The following is a 16619-nucleotide window of genomic DNA, read 5'->3' as shown; positions in this document are numbered from 1 at the left end:
TTTGAAAAAATATTTTTTTTAATAAAGCACATAATAATATTTTCAGAAAGTGTAAACCAACATTATGTCATGGCCTTATATGTCTTGCAGTTTTACCATTTATCATGAGGATGGCCCAGTAACCTGAGTTTAATCCCTATAAGCTACAATAGACGTAGAGACTCAAAACATTTTTTGCTGCAATCCATGCTCACACCATGGTACATGAGTACTTGACTCACATTCATATCACATACAAATACACACACACACACACACACACACACATACACACACACAGACACACACAGACACACACACACACACACACACACACACAGAGAGAGAGAGAGAGAGAGAGAGAGAGAGAAAGATAGAAACAAAAACAGAGAATAAATTTAAATGAAAGTCATACTTCCTTAAATTCTACCAAATATTTTAAAATATGATTCTTTTAAAAATGGAGAATTTAATACATTAATATAATATGTTTTATCAAATCTACCTTGATTATTTACATAAAATTCTTCCTGTGTCTCTTCCATATTTTTCCTACCAACTTCATAGGGTTTTTTTCTTTTACTTATCCACTAAGTTTGTAGGTGTATGCATGTAAAACAATCTAATGATATGTAGGGTCCTATAATTGAAGACAACTAACCCTGTCTCAACCAGTATTCATTGGATGCTAGTAGCTCCACAGCTAACAGTGGGATTCACCCATATTCATAGTGCAGTTTTACTGATGTTGTATGCCCTGTGTTTTCATGTAAAGCCTTTGTGTGTGAGTTTCCAGCCTAATAATACTAGTATGGCCAGCACATACTGTTTCAATGTATGTACCATTCCACTCTATTCTATATCCCAACCCTAATCCTTGTAGCTGGGGCTGCAACATCCTTACAACATTTCTCAACATGAACAGAGAAACTATATATAAAGTAGATCCCAACTAATAATTCGACCCCCAAACTGGCCAATATGTCAAGAATAAAAGACCTCTCATAAAAACAACACATAGTGTTAAACACATGGCTACTACTTTTAGTTAACACTCCTGAGATATTCTCACCTATAATGTCTTCTTACCTGTTAATAGCATATAACACTACCTTTCATTCCTGAGTTAGAGGTAAAAGAATCTGCATCTCATGTTTTCAGCAACGTTAAAAAACACCACAATTCTTTTTGTTTTGTATTTTATGGCATTATAGATACTTTAAATGTTATTGTCTTATACTTTTGAGTTTTACATCATGTCAAAGTCATCTATGTGTGAAATGAAACAATTCTCTTGGCTTAAAGGTAAGGAATAGATTATTTTTCAAATATAGTTGTTATACTATAAGACATGGTACAGATAGTATAGATTCTCAGACACTCCAACTCAATTCTCATATTACTGCTATTTATGTAAATAATTCATGCTTGTCACTTACCACTAAGGAAAGACACTTGAGACATGATTGAACTTAAATACAGTTTACTTTTATTTCTTCACCTCTAATCACTTGGGTTTTTTTTCCTCCACCTAGGAAAGCACAGTGAATCCAGTCATTTTGTAGCCTTAGATTCCTGTTTTGTACATTAATTTCTCAGAACAGTTTTCAAAATAAAAATTAATTCAGGACTATTTAAAAATATTTTTATAAATCAATTTTTGTACAATAATATATGATTTTAATTACTTTCTATTACTGTAGTAAAAGACTATATGCTAGACAAGCTACAGAAAAAGGTTTATTTGGGATTATGGTTCTGGAGGATAAGAGCTCATCTCTACCATGGCTCAAAGGTCAGGCAGTACAAACAATTGAAAATGCAGGTATCAAAGAGCAGGAAGCAGAGGTGGCAAACTGTTAGTGGCTTCTCGGGCTTCTGAAACTTCAAAACCAAGCAACTCTCAGTGGCATACTTCCTCTTTCAAGGCCACGATTCTATAGCTATCCAAATGGTACCACCAATAGGAGTTGAATTCTTGAGCCTGTTAGAGACATTTCCATCTAAACCTATACCCAGCTCCTTCAGTCAATAAAACATTATATATCACATATAAAACTATACTAAGAAAAATTCAGCTCTAGACCTTATGAAAGAACTAATTAAAATGAGAATTAAATATGTAGTTGTAGAGGCTAGATAAAGAGCTAGACAGACTTGAATTACTAAGTCATTTGGATTTGGAGCACTAACTTTAATATATTATGAATGAAAATGTAAAATGACGCAAGCCGCATGAGTATCAGATCTAGGACTCTTATAAATGCTTCTACTGTGTGGCTTGACCTCTCAATTTCTAGCATTTGCCAAAGAACAAAGCAAGCATTTACTCCTATAAAGGCATCCACATGAATGTACATAAGCCTGATTTTCAGTGATTGTATATGGTAAACAACTAAGTTGCATATGAGTGGCAAATTCACATAGTAAAAATTAACAAAAAATAAGTTATATCCATGTTCACCAATAGATGATTCTTGATTATCTGAATCAATGAAGGCTGATTTAAATTGTTATATGATTCCCTTTGTCCTATAAGCAATATACAGAATACAAAATTATAAGAAGTACATCAGTCATAGCATGAATATAAAAAGTAAGACAGGGAGAATAAAGATTAAATTAAAAGCAGAGGACAATTTTGGATGTGAAATATATGTCTATTATCTTCATAGTAATTTTAATTGTAGAACTTTGTATATCAATATACTTGTGTGTTTGTGCAAAGTGTACTTATCCAAATGTATAATTTAAATCTGTCATTTACGTTACAGCCATCACCCCTCTCTGATGCTATTTTTGAGAAAACATAGAGTAAGACCCAGACTCATCTTGTACATTTCCAGCTATGCTTTTCAGAAGATCTACGGTTGCTCTCAGTGGCAGAAACCATTATCTGGTTTTTGGATTTGAATGTTACTGCTGGAGTACCATGCCTCTTGTAGCTGGTCAGCTGCCATAGTACAAATACACTTACATATGAACTTAGGTGTACACTCTCATACTGGCATTTGTACCTATAATCTAGGTGTCTATTGTCACGAACTGGGGTTTCTTATGGGGTCCTTTGTTCCACGGGACGATGGATTCTGGCCAGGTGTGCACGGGATTCGGCTTTGACAAACAGATTCAACACGAGTGGTGTAAGGTCTGAGTGTATTTCTTAAAAAATGACATGAGGCTTTTACAATCATTGCAAAAGAGAGAAATAAAAAATCTGGCAGTTCAGTAGTTGAGGTATATCTAAGGCCACCCAAAACACATTAGGTCTAAAACATCAGCCATCTCCTCTGGACTGGTGCAGCACCCCTGGGCTCTAAGCACACTGGGGCCGCATGGGCCAAGCCTGAGTCCCAGGGGGCTGACGGTGTGCGAGCCAGGAGAACAGAGGCTTGAATCTCAAGTCCTCAATGCTGAATGCTCGAATCTTCAATGTTGAATGCCCGAATCTCGAATGCTCAGTCTCAATCATGAAAATATTTTAAACAAAAATTTTGTACATGAGTAGGGCCACCAAGCCCTAATGAGCACTTTCAACCTCAGAGTAACACATATTAGACTTATCATATTGAATAACCAAGCAGAAAAGAATAAACTCATTATTTTTTAAATATTTGATGATTTAAATGTGTTGTTGCTTTCGCTGTGAATTTGAAATTATAAGAGTTGATCAAGAAATATTAAATCCACTCTGTCACAAATCAAAGTGAAATGAAACTTAAAAGGAACTTGTAAAGAAGCAGGAAAGAGAATTGGCAAGAATAACAGGAAGACAGGGTCGAGTGTGAGAGTAGCTTTAACAGAACATATAGTAGTATGTACTACCCCCAAAACAAGTTTAATAAAAAATAAAACCTCAAAACATTATTATTAAAACAATATAATTAAGTTAAAATGATATTATAATATATTACTCTTAGTATTTACCCTAATAGTAACACTAGGTAAAAATTGGCATTTAATAGGTTTAGTCTGTAATTACAGTAATGTTCAGTTAGGTATTATAGCACTATAATAATTAGGGTCTCCTCTCATAAGATAGTTAACCAGCATATTATTAAATGATCAACAGATTTTACAAAAAATAATCAGAAAATTAGACAATATTTTAGTCATAAATAATTAATCAGATTTTTATTTCCCCAAATTTATGGCATAAATCTAATTTAGAGTTTATAAAGAAATAGATTTTAATGGTCATTATATTTATAGATAAACCATGTGGCAAATGTTAAGTAACAGAAAAAATTAAGTTAATTGAAAAGCATACTTTATGGTGGCTTCATTGTAAATAAACAAAATATATCTTTGATTTTGCTTTGAAGATATTTACATCATGATTAAAGACTTGCAGTCAAAGAAAACTGCAGCAGCCTCTGCTTTACTAACAAACCTGTCAAAGAACGATCAGGAAGTTAAAGGTCTTGTACAACCATAAAAAGTGTAAAAGTACACATGGTTGTATAAGGAGCTTAATATTTATTTTTAATGAATAAAGTATCTCATATAATTTTTGCACGTATGCAAAAAATTATTTTTATAAATAAGTATATAATTCTGTAATGATTTTGAATATTTTCAAAAACAAATTATAAACAAAGAAAATTAAATTTCACCTGGCAGTCATGCAATTTCTCATCTTGAACAAACATACACTGTCTCTGTCTCTCTTTTTTCTCCTTTCTCCTTTCTCGTTGAAACCTCATGCACTCCACTCATTTTACTTTTCCCTTTCCCTCATACAAACACTCAGGAACTTCAGGCACAGGGCACAGAGACTTTTAAGCTGAAAGTGACTTGAACAGGTCCTCCATGTAAACTCTCTCTCATTGTATCAGAGTGTGCCTTGAAAACTTCTAAAGGAGGGAATCAAGTAAGAGTTCCACCCATTGATATTAATAGATATCATAGATATTAATAGATAAGGAAAAGTAGTTGTTGCTTCCTGTTATTTTTGTAGTTAGAGCTGGCATTCCATTCATGTGTCTATCTTCTTTTAGTTTTGTTGGAAGATTACATTTTTGCTTTTTCAGGGATGTAGTTCCCCTTCTTGTGTTGGAGTTTTTCATTTATTACTCTTTGAAGGGCTGGATTTGTGGAAATATATTATGTGAATTTGGTTTTGTCATGGAATACTTTGGTTTACCCACAAACCACAAGGAACTCAAGAAGAAGGAAGACCAAAAGGTGGACAGTGCATTCCTTCTTAAAAGGGGGAACCAAATACCCAAGGAAGGAGTTGCAGAGATTAACTATGGAGCAGAGACTGAAGGAAGGGCAAGCCAGCCTAAATATAGCTATCTCCTGAGAGGCTCTGACAGTATCTGACTAACACAGATGTAGAGGCTCACAGCCATCCATTGAACTGAGTACAGGGTCCCCAGTGAAGGAGTTAGAGAAAGGACCAATGGAGCTGAGGGGTTTGCAGCACCTTAGGATGAACAACAATATGAACTAAGTAGTACCCTCAGAGCTCCCAGGGTCTCAACCACCAATCAAGGACTGCACATGGAGTGGTCGGATTGTTCTGGCAGCATGTGTATAGTACAGGATTGCAATTTAATCATCAAAAGGAGGAGAGGTCCTTGGCCCTGTGAAGGTTCTGTGCCCCAGTGTAGGGGAATGCCAGGGGCAATAAGTGGGAGAGGGTGGGGTGGCAGGCATGGGGAAGGGGGAGGCAACAGGGGTTTGTTTTTGTTGTTTTTGTTTATTTCTTCGTTTTTTGGAGGGGAAACTGGGAATGGAGAAATTTACATGTAAATAAAGGAAATATCTAATTAATAAAAAAAAAGAGTTCCACCCAGGTTTCACACTGTAAATCATATCAATGACCATCCTGGAACAATTTCCATAAACATTCAGTAGTGGCAGGCAAACTATGGTGGTAGTCAAGGGTTTTCTAATTAGACCTAAGCTCCACTCAAGGAGAAGGAAATCCTGCCTGGTCCTGGAAATCTACCCAACTGCACAGGGCTAATGTAGCTGCTGATCATGGAGGAGAATCTCCTACTAAGTCAGCATAACTCCTAACTACATTTTAATGTTTTAGCTATACACAAAAATAGGTATAGTCCTCATCCTTCCTCAAGGAAATTCTCTATAAAACAGATAGAGACAATGACAGAAAACCAAAAGTAATCAAAATAGTAAGTTGTTGTGCCAGTATGATCTGCTACTTCAGAAATATAGCTCCCCCACCTAAGGCTCAGGCATAACCTTGAATTCGAGACAGGATTGTAAGAGCCAGAGGAAGAGGAAGCTGTGAGATTTTGTTTGCTAGGAATGTTAGTAGCCCTAGTGACATAAATTCTCACCACAAAGACTGCCTAAATGCAAGTATAATAAAGACATTGATAATACTCTTTCTAATGCTAATAGGAAGTCAAGTAGCAGAGGGAGCTCAGGATTCCTCCATTGTGAATGAAGATCCACAGATGACTACGGAATGCCTACAGTGGGAGAAGTAGTCTTCTGCATGGAAAAGCTTAGCAATTGATTCTGTCCAGTGGTCAGCTCTGAAAATATATGCATGTCAGTAACATTGCAGAGGCTAAACGAGAGATCAAATTCTAGTATATGGGATTGTTTAGAGACAGGAAAGGTGTGGAAAATGATGTTATATAATAACCTCAAAAGTAAAAATGAAATTTCTTACGAAAACCACACATATAAACAACCTTCACACACATAGCCTGCAAGTGTATCAGTTGCTCTCTGGCTCCAAAGGCTCATTGTTCTGTTTCTGAACTTTTATATTCAGCAAATATCCCATTGAAATACTGTGCTAAAATACCAATTGTTTTTTGAATAATACAATAATTATTCTGAATGCCCTCTGAGCTTCATCCAAATCTAATCTATTGAACATCCAAGCAAAAAGGAATAATCTATTAGATTATAAACACACAATGATAAATGCTAAAAAGTATTTTCACTATGGATTTTAGATTACAATTACATTATAATTATAAGTCAGTAGATATTAAAAAACAATTTGATGCAATCCTACATAAAAAGGATAATGAAGAACCTTAGCTTCGGGCAATAATCTGCATATTGATATCACATGATATTTGCCGAATCAGGAAAATTGTTTATAAATGCTTCCTTAAGGTATTGACTTTTATTATTATATACAACCCTTCTTCACAAACTAAAAAGTTATAATCATAACATAACTTAATTAAGCTAACTAGTGACTCAAAATCAAACTGGGTACTATAGATGATGTGTTTATAAAAAGATAAGGAGAGGAAAAAATTGTTCTATGGATGTGAGGTGAAGTATGGAGGAAGGGGATGTGTCAGCAGGCCCATGCCAAGGCATCCCTTTGCCCTGAGGGAACAGTCACATGATGGTATAGTATACAATAAAGTTTATTCAGGTCATGGGAAGGGAGTCTAAGTAGGTAGTAGAGGCAGAGAAAGGCAGAGGGAGAGAAGAGAGAAGTAGGGGCAGGCCATGGCCACATAGAGAGAGGGCTGGGGAAGAGAATGAGAAGAAGAGCAAGAGAGAAGCAAGAGAGCAAGAGAGAGAACAAAAGAACAAGAGAGGAAGGAGCAGGACAAGCAGCCCCTTTTTATAGTAGGTCAGGCCTACCTGGCTGTTGCTAGGTATCTATGATGAGGAGCATACCTGGCTGTTGCCAGGTAACTGTGGGGTGGAGCTTAGACGGAAGGCTAAAATTAGGTGCAATTCAACATTGACAAGACATATGTTTATCCATGCTTTCTTATGTATAATTTTCAATACAGTGATCAAAGATTATATAACTACTAAATTCTTTATGCTATTCTCAGAAAAGCCAGAAGGTGCCCCAAGGAGCTTTTATAAACAGAGTATTGAATAGGAAACATCACTTGCTTCAATAAAAAAGATATTTTCCATTAAGGATGCGTGGATACTAACAAATGAATTTATTATACCTCCAGAATAACCCAGAAAATGTAATCTCTGTTTGGTTTCCTTACTCATTGTCTATCTCTCTGTATTTCAGCCTTAGTTATGAATACATTACTTTTCAAATCTGTTTTCATGACTAAGGTATATTAGTACTTCCTCTTAAGGAGATCTGTCATTCCTAACATTCTATAGACCAGCATAACAATCGAAATAGGACTTTTTTAACCTCTACAGGTAGATGCCTAATGAGCTATATCTTTGGTATTCATGTCCACTTTTATTTCCTCTCCTATATATCCGGCTATGTAACTGGAATTTGATCAAGTGATAGCAAACAAATGTGAAACCAATCTTCTCACAAATCCCATCAGACTTTCCTAAATACATGAACGACTGAATACTAGCTATCGAGTACAGAGTCTGACTTCTCTGAAGTCACAGTATTGTCATCCTAGGCACAAGTACAAGCCCCCCAAAGGACCCATGATGGGCAGCAAGCAGTAAGCTCTTCCAACCACCAATCAAGTGGTTGAAAATGTGTCAATCCAACCTGAAAACCAGGTTAGAGGCTCAGCTACCCCCTAGTTTAATTATTGCCTTCTATTTCTGATATTGTATGCATCACTGACTCTTGCCTGCTTTTTGGACTCATTTCCTCTTATCAGCTTGCCTTGTCCAGCCTCCATATAAGGGATTTGGCCCTACTTACTGTATCCTTTTCTTTTGATATTTGGTTGTTATTGCTTGGAGGCCTGCCCTTTTTTGAATCAGAAATAAAGGGTTGGAGGGATCTGGGGAAGAGGGTTTGTGGGAGGAAATGGGAGGAATACAGGGAGAAGAACCTGCATTGGGGTATATTATGTGAGAGTAGAATCAATCAATTTTTAATAACCCCCCGACAACTTTATCTAGAAATCATTCAAGCAAAATAAACAAAGAAATAAAGAACAGCAAGTGGTATTTAATATTCTAAATTTAGAACGGAAAAATTCTTTTGTTGTGTTAAACTTCTATGTAATATTATAAATGCAAGAAATTTTCTGCCTCAAAGTTATATGCAATCCTTTTAATACTCATTTTTCTAAGAATATGGACTGAAATTATACTTATAGGAATGGATTGAGGTATGGTTCTTTTACACTGAACAGCTTTAGTAAGTTGAGCTATAGATGATACTTCTGTAACAGGCACCCAAAAGTATACAGTTCTCAGGAAATGAGTGTTTCTGGGATCCAAAATATTTTAAAAAGTGGACATGGAAGGTAATCAGACAAATAAATGTTCATAGGGAAAATTTTATTGCTTGTAGTTTCAATATTTAATCTCTAATAGAAGAAAATGAAATATAACTAAAAAAATCACTCATTTTTTATTTCTCAGTAGTTCAACTTTACTGTTTCTCAAACTCTCAAGGTAGCTGTCATACTATAGAGTTTTTCTTTCTTGTTTTTTATCTATATTAATCATCTAAAAGAGTTCTTTTATCAAGTTTGACATAAAGATAAAAAATTTTCAAATTGGCATCAAACAAGTAGTATCCCTTTAGAACATGAACAGAATCGAATAACTGGGAAATTTTCAGGTATGACAAAGACTGAAGATGAGATCTGGGAATATAATAGGTTTAAGGTATCATTGTGATCAGAGAGTCTAGGACAATCCGTGTAGAGATGTTCCAAAGAGGGACTCCTGTTATATAAGATGCATTATGGAACTGAGAAACATTTTAAAAGGCCAGATGATACATGACTACAAAATAGATAATTGGTCAACAATATTTTGTAGTCTTATTTCCTTGGGAATTATATATAGTTTATCACAATAAACTACAATTTGCTTTATCACAATAAACTACAATTTGTTGGATGATATTGAATAGAACACAATTACATTCTACCTTTGTTTACAACAGTGAATAATGGGAACACAAGGCATTTCTAAATACAAAAGTTTGATTTCAATAACCCTTGTAGTATTTGTTTTAAATTCAATAGTAAATTATAGTAACATTAATTTATTTGATATGTAAAAGGCATCTAGATTACCATACTTTTATTCTCTTTGTAAACTTATTCTTTTGTCAGAAAGTTGTCCTAAACTGGATCATAAGCTTTTACCCTAACTCAATAGGGTCAGAATTAGAATTCAATTCTCAAAAATTAAACAGAGAGGTAGAACTATAACAATAAATTGAATGTTAAAATGATCTAAATGTACAAGTTTTGAGGTCAAAGACCTCATTTTTCCTTATTAAAACATATTTCCTTATTAAAATCTATCTGATTTGGTAGAATCAGAATGACCCTTCATTACAGAAATTAACTTATGAGAGTACAAACTAATTCAGTGAAGCTTATTAATCCCTACAAAAGTTAAACCTGACTGGGTAGTGATGGCGCACGCCTTTAATCTGAGCACTTGTGAAGCAGAAGCTGGCAGATTTCTGAGTTGGAGGCTAGCCTGGTCTACACAGTGAGTTCCAGGACAGCCAGGACTACTCAGAGAAACCCTGTCTCGAAAAACAAACAGCAGCAACAACAACAACAACAACAACAAAACAACAAACAAACAAACAAACAAAAAAACCAAAAGTTAAACCTGAAAAGGGAAGAGAAAGAAACATGATTAATAAGCCTACTGAGTGTTGATATTTGAATTACAATCTTCTCTCACATAAACAGGAAGATGACTTAAGTATCTCCAACAAAGCTAACCCTTAATCCACGTAATTGTTGTATGCTGTGATTATATACTTCCATAAACTAGGAGTTGACCAGTTACTATTTTTTAGTATAATATGATTTAAATATTTCTGGGATCCTGTGATTCTGGGATCCTGTGATCTTGGGTGTGTTAGAGTTCGTGAGAGTCAAGCTGCCTCTGGGACCCTGAGATCCTGGTGTGACCAAGCTCCTGAGATCTGTAATCCTGTGATCCTGTTGACCTAGGTGTATTAGAGTGCCTGGGAATGAAGGCACCTTTTTCTGGGTGTTGTGGGACTGGGTTCGGAGTTTACTCCCAAGGTCTGTTCGAGACACTTCTGATCCTATGAACTAGGTGTGTTAGAGTGCTTGGGAGTAGAACTTCCTCTGGGTTTTGTGGGACTGACTGTGGAGTTTGTGCAAAAGGTCTGCTCATTGCACTGGCCCAGATTGGAAGGAACTGGGCCCCTGGTCAGGTGGAGTTCCTAGGTCTTGTGAGTTACAGTTACTTCTGGTGTTGGGGCAGATGACGTATCCTCCACACCTCTGATCCTACGATCCTGGGAGTGTTAGAGCGCCTGAGAGTGGAGCTTCTTCTGGATGTTGTGGGACTGGCTGTGGAGGAGTTCGAGCACAAAGTCTGCCTAGGGCACTGGCCCAGACCGAAAGGGGCCATGTACTATTGACAAGGATATTTCATATCACCTTCTGAGGTCAATTCTTTGGTTCTCTCCAATTTCTTTCTGTGTTAGATACTTTTCTGGTCACTCTAATCATACATCTGATAAAATCAACTTAAGAGAGTAAAGATTTATTTTGAATTGGTAGGTAAGACACGGTATGACACTTTGAGGTATCTTCATATTCTCACAGTTATCCAGAAACAGGTAGCTGAGGCACAGCACCAGGCAAAGCTGTTACTCTCATGGTACTCCACTCTGACTCTCCATATGTCATTTTAGAGCCATGTCCAAAATGCTTCATGATTCCTTGTAATCAAATGGGGACCAGGACCTAAAACGTATTAAGCTGTAGAGGATGTTATACAGTGAAACGTCAACATTATTTAATATAGTTTGTCTTCCTGTTCTCATAAACTTCAGTCATTTACTCATTTGACATTTCTTAACTTTTATTTATAAGTACAAATTTCATGTTCAATTTACATATTCCCTTGTGAAATTTTTATGCATCTATGTCATATATGATTTCATTTATGTCAAGTTTATCCTCTCTGCATTCCCTCCTAGTGGTCCCTTGCTCATACCTAAGAATGTTTCTTGTTTTTTCAGGACTTATTTTTATTTTAAGTGATTGAGTGTGTTCTTGCATGTACATCTATGCACCTCATAATGCTTGAGTGTCTGCTGCTTGTGGAGATGAGAGAGGAGAGCATTGGATTCCCTATAGCTGGAGCTGAAGAAGGTTGGGTGCTGCCCTCGTAATTCTGAGAATCAAACACAGGTCTTCAAGAAGAGCCAATACTCTTAATTGCTGAGCCACGTCTCTACCTACGTAGACTTATTTTTATTATTTGGAAAGCCACATAAAATTTGCTCATTTATTTAAATATACACATACTATATGACATAGTCAACATTTTGGTAAATATTCATAAAAATAGCATTTATGTATGTAAAACACCTGTATGATATTGATCACAACACTTTCATATAAAACTAATCAAATGGGAAGGGATTTGAGTGTCTGGTCTGTGGTTTTAAGAACATTTTGCTACATCCATGCAGTATTTTCTACAATATACAAGCACTCCTGCTTGATATGAGCATTTGGAGTTTTCACAATTAATTTTGCTGTTACTTTTACTTATGTTCAAATACTAGTTGTTCTATGACCTTTGTATACATTTCTAGAAACAGCAAATGTTAGATATGGATATTAGCTTTTCTGGTTTATGGGAAAGGGAAGCAAGAGGACAAGATAAGTGTTAAAGTGACTCTATAGATGTATTGAAAGAAACAAATAGATCAGTGTTGTTGTTGTTTTATGATTGGCTTATAATCACTTTGGAAGATTTTCCATTATTAAATTTAACCTCTTTAATACACAGAATTCTAATCTACCACTTTTATTATGTGATATTTCATCTCCTGTCTTTCAGGTATTTTATTTAATCTAATTTATGAAAATTATTGATACTATTCTGATGAGGCCTAATACGTTGACAAGGCCAAGGAATTCACAGGTTAATTATTAACAGTCATTTATGATAGTCAATGTGAGGATGCCTCTACAAGAGAATAGTACTGGAGTTAGTAGACTGAGTAAGGCAGGTTTTCCTTCCAAATAGTGAGAATCTGAAGAGAAGAAAATATTCAGGTCTAGATACAATTACCTCTATGCCTAACTTCTTTTTTTTTTAATTAGATAGTTCCTTTCTTTACATTTCAAATGATATTTCCTTTCTTGGTTTCGCCTGTTGAAAAAACAAAAACAAAATAACCCTGTTCTCTCCCCCTCCCCCTGCTCACCAACCCACTCTCTCCTGCTTCCGGGTCCTGTATGCCTAATTTCTTGCTTGGGGCAGTGATATTTTCCCCATTCATTTTGGCATGGTAGTTCAACCTAGGGCACAAATTTCAGAGGTTCGCTGTATCTCCAGATATCAAGTGACATTATTGGTTTAACTGGTCTTCCAAAGGTCAGAAGATTATTAATTCTTGCCTTAATTATCATTATTTATTGTTTTGAGATATTGTACATGTTGATTATACACTTGTGTGTAGAAGCATGAAACTGACATGAAGAAGTTTCTTCTGTCACTTTATTTCATAATGGGGCAGTTACTTTTTAAACTTATTTTTGTTATCTTGAGATTTTACTATATGCATACTGTACTCACAAATTTTCCATACCTCTTCTTTTCCCTATCATCTTTTTCCCTGTCCATCACAATCTCTTTCAAGTTTATGTATATGACCTATTGAATCTATTTTGATATTGGTATATGTATGTGCATGTACATGTGCGTGTGTGTGTGTGTGTGTGTGTATGTGTGTGTGTATGTATTTAAGTCTGAACACTCTAAAGTAGATAATGTATCAGGAGACTTATCCTCAATGAAACACCCTCTCAGCAGGTATTTATTGTCCATAGTCCTTCATCTTGGAGAGGAGCCTTGTGAGACCTTTCCCATCCATAGTCATATCAACTGATATCATTATGTGATTTGAAACTTCAATGTCATGTATATAAAATACTATCTCACAACAGATATTCTTGTTCTCTGGCTACGACGATCTTACCATCTTACCTTGTGTTATGTTCTATTAGACTTTGGTGTAGATGTTTTGTAGTAATGTATTAACTGGGAATTGTATCAACCCCACAAATTTGTTGTTCTGTTCATTTTGCCCAGGGGGTTGGTTTATGTAATAAATTCTATCTGGTGAGGAAAAAAGCTTCTTTAAAGAGAGATGAGGATAACATTCATCTCTGGATATAAGGATAAATATTTAGAATATAGCTAGGAATTATTCTGGTTTAAGAAAGAAACATAGTCTCTGCAGACAGCCCCACAACACTCAGAGGAAGCTCCATACCCAGGCACTCTGACACACCCAGGATCAGAGGTGAGGAGGACCCAACATCTGTCCCAACACTGGAAGTAACTGGGACCAGCAGGACCAGAATACAGGAACTCCACCAGCCCAATGGCTCGGATTCCTTCCAGTCTCTCTGGGCTGGTATCCTGAGCAGACCTAGGGCACAAACTCCACAGCCAGTTCCACAACAACCAGAGGAATCTCTACTCCCAGGTGCTCTTACAAGCCCAGGATCACAGGATCTCAGGATCACAGAGACAGCTTGACTCTGAGGAGTTCTGACAACCAGGATCACAAGAAGGACTTACTCCAGTCCTTCAGATTTAGCAAGGGCAGGTAACACTAGAGATAACCAGATGGCAGGGGGCAAGCATAAGAAAATAAACAACACAAACCAAAGGTTACTTGGCATCATCAGAACCCAATTCTCCCACCATAGCAAGTCCTGGACACACCATTATACCACAAAAAGAAGATTCAGATATAACATCATTTCTCATGGTGATGATACAGGATTTAAGAAAGACATAAATAGCACCATCAAAGAAATACAGGAGAACACAGGTAAACAGTTAGAAGTCCTTCAAGAGGAAACACAAAAATCTCTTAAAGAACTACAGAAAACATAATCAAAAAGGTGAAGGAAACGAGCAAAACCAACCAGAATCTAAAAATGGAAATTGAAACAATAAACAAATCAGAAAGAGAGACAACCCTGGAGATACAAAACCTAGGAAAGAAATCAGGAGTCATGGATGCAAACATCACCAACAGAATGCAAGAGATAGATAAAAGAATCTCAGGGGCAGAAGACATCATAGAAAACATTGACACAACAGACAAAGAAAATGCAAAAAGCAAAAATCTCTAACTCAAAACATCCAGTAAATCCAGGACACAATCCAAACCTAAGGATAATAGGTATAGAAGAGAGTGAAGATTCCCAATGTAATGGGCCAGTTAATATCTTTAACAAAATTATAGAAGGAAACTTCCCTAATCTAAAGAAAGAGATGCCCATGAACATATAATAAAGCCAACAGAACTCCAAATAGACTGGACCAGAAAAAGAAATTCCTCCCATCACATAATAATAAAAACAACAAATACACTAAACAAAGAAAGGATTTTTTTTAAAGCAGTAAGGGAAAAAAGTCAAGTAACATATAAAGGCAGATATATCAGAATTACACCAGATTTCTCACTAGAGACTATGAAAGCTAGAAGATCCTGGGCAGATGTCATATAGACCCTACAAGAACACAAATGCCAGCCCAGGCTACTATACCCAGCAAAACTCTCAATTACCATAGACGGAGAAAACAAGATATTCCATGAAAAAACAAAATTTACACAATATCTTTCCACAAATCCAGCCCTTCAAAGGATAATAGATGGAAAACATCAACATAAGGAGCAAAATTACACCCTAGAAGAAGCAAGAAAGTCATTTTTCAACAAATCCACACAAACCTAATTCCACCTATTACAACAAAAACAACGGGAAGTGACAATTACTTTTTCTTAATATCTTAATATGAAAATTAATATTACCAACATAACCTAATCGATTGAAATCCAAAAATATGAGGAATTAGAAATTTGTTGCCAGGCAGTGGTGGTGCAGGCCTTTATTCTCAGCACTTGGGCAGAGGCAGGCAGATTTCTGAGTTTGAGGCCAGTCTGCTCTACAGAGTGAGTTCCAGGACATCCAAGGCTACACAGAGAAACTCTTTTTAGAAAAAAAAAAAGATGCTTGTTGATTGTCATCCAATGGTCTCTCTAATTTGGTAATTAGAGAAATAGATCCAATACTGTACAATCTATATATACTTTCAGTTTGTTTGTTCATGACAGTGTCTGGCTATATACAACATAAGGGTCTTGAAATCTTTCTTCTCCTATCTCAGCCTATTAGTAGTATTGTTTATTTCATGTTTTTACACTATACTATGGTTTTCAGAACAACTTATATATTTCAAAAGTATTTATATACCCAAAAGAAACATAGACAACTAACTAGGGAGGTTGCTTCTAAGAGAACAACAAAGAGTGAGACTGAATGCTTTGTTTGACTTTTGTAACTCTTGTATCAAGTTTGAAAAAGAGGACTTTATAAGTTACTCTTTCTCTGAGATGAATGCTTTTCCAAATGATCACAGCGAATGAACCAAATTCTTACCCAGACCTAATGTCTGTGCCACCCTCCAAGCAGAACCATTGTTCATTGAAACAGTTGGTGAATGACTTTTTAGATAGACCATCTTAATACCTACACCATTTCTTAAATGAATGTAACCTGTTCTTTGTGGGCTAAGAATAAAGTCACTCATTCAAGTCAAAAAGCTTTGACCATAGCAGGAAGTCTGTATCCAAAAATTGTGCCTACAATTCATTTCTTGGTGCAGCAGAACTGTCAACTCTCAGCTTAGCTACGATGGAGGTAAAATCCTTTGGTGATATGAGTGTC

Source organism: Mastomys coucha, unplaced genomic scaffold (genome assembly GCF_008632895.1).
Source record: "Mastomys coucha isolate ucsf_1 unplaced genomic scaffold, UCSF_Mcou_1 pScaffold1, whole genome shotgun sequence".
In the NCBI taxonomy this organism is placed as follows: domain Eukaryota; kingdom Metazoa; phylum Chordata; class Mammalia; order Rodentia; family Muridae; genus Mastomys; species Mastomys coucha.
This window is presented reverse-complemented; position numbering follows the sequence as displayed.